The sequence below is a fragment of the Orcinus orca genome, chromosome 12 (genome assembly GCF_937001465.1).
Source record: "Orcinus orca chromosome 12, mOrcOrc1.1, whole genome shotgun sequence".
NCBI classification, from domain to species: domain Eukaryota; kingdom Metazoa; phylum Chordata; class Mammalia; order Artiodactyla; family Delphinidae; genus Orcinus; species Orcinus orca.
The window spans coordinates 41,735,951-41,736,943 of NC_064570.1; the positions used below are offsets into that span (position 1 = coordinate 41,735,951).

Genomic DNA, 993 nt, shown 5'->3' on the forward strand with positions numbered 1-993 from the left:
CCCCTTGTCCTCCAAGATCCCCAGTGCGATCCGATGCAACGCCAGGTCGATGCTGCACACGCAGTGCGTTCGCATCACAGCTAAAAACCCTGAGCTTAGGAATCCCAACTCTTTTTAAATGGCTGTGAGCAAATCTGCCTGAACTTTGCTCCAGCAGGAAACATTATCCTTATTATAATAGACAAATATAGTAAACAAACCTGCTTCTGCTCTGGAGGAGATAAAATCTCTATCTGCCCAGGGAGCAGTGTCTCCCTACAATATTGCCTTCTCTTTGGATTATTACAAGGACTAAATCAGTTAGCACCTAGAGCTGTTTAGAATCATGCCTGGTGCATAATAAACCTTCAATAATCAAGCTGTTGTTATCATGTCTCTCTATTCCACCTGCTTTTTTTCTTTTTAATTTATTTTTTATTGCGGTAACATTGGTTTATAACATTATGTAAGATTCATGTGTACTTTATATTTCTACTTCTATATACACTACACCATGCTCACCACCAAAAACTTAGTTTCCATTTGTTACCATACAGTGGATTCCCTTTACCCTTCCCCTGTGGTAACCACTAATGACTTCTCTGTATGTGTGTTTCTGTTTTGGTTTAAAAATAATGGTTAGATGCCACGAAGTAGGTGGCAATGCTTTGACCGTATGCGTGTTGTCAGGTCCAAGGGCCTCTTCCATCCTTGTCCCTGGGTCAACGGGAGTGCTAACCTTCTCTCCTTTCATACAACACTCCACCTACTTCTCTACGTGAACCAATCTGAGCTGCTTTTACTCACTCAAACATGCCACACTTTCTTTTGCCTCTGGGCCTTCAAACTGATTCCTGTGTCTGGAGTATTCAACCCCGCCACTCACCCCATTCCTGCTTTTCCCTCACTTCTGTCCCCATCCATGAGCTTAGGTGCCCCTGCTCTGTGCTCACACCTCCGCTTACTCTCTTTCCCTCTCCTAGAACACTTGGCAACCCTCAGTGTTGATGTTGT

General features: G+C 43.7%; 1 pseudogene; it reads right to left on the bottom strand.

Annotated features, from left to right (window-relative positions):
* Positions 1–606: 606 nt before the first annotated feature.
* LOC117199405 (uncharacterized) lies at positions 607–740 on the bottom strand (annotated as a pseudogene).
* Between the last annotated feature and the right edge of the window lie 253 nt (positions 741–993).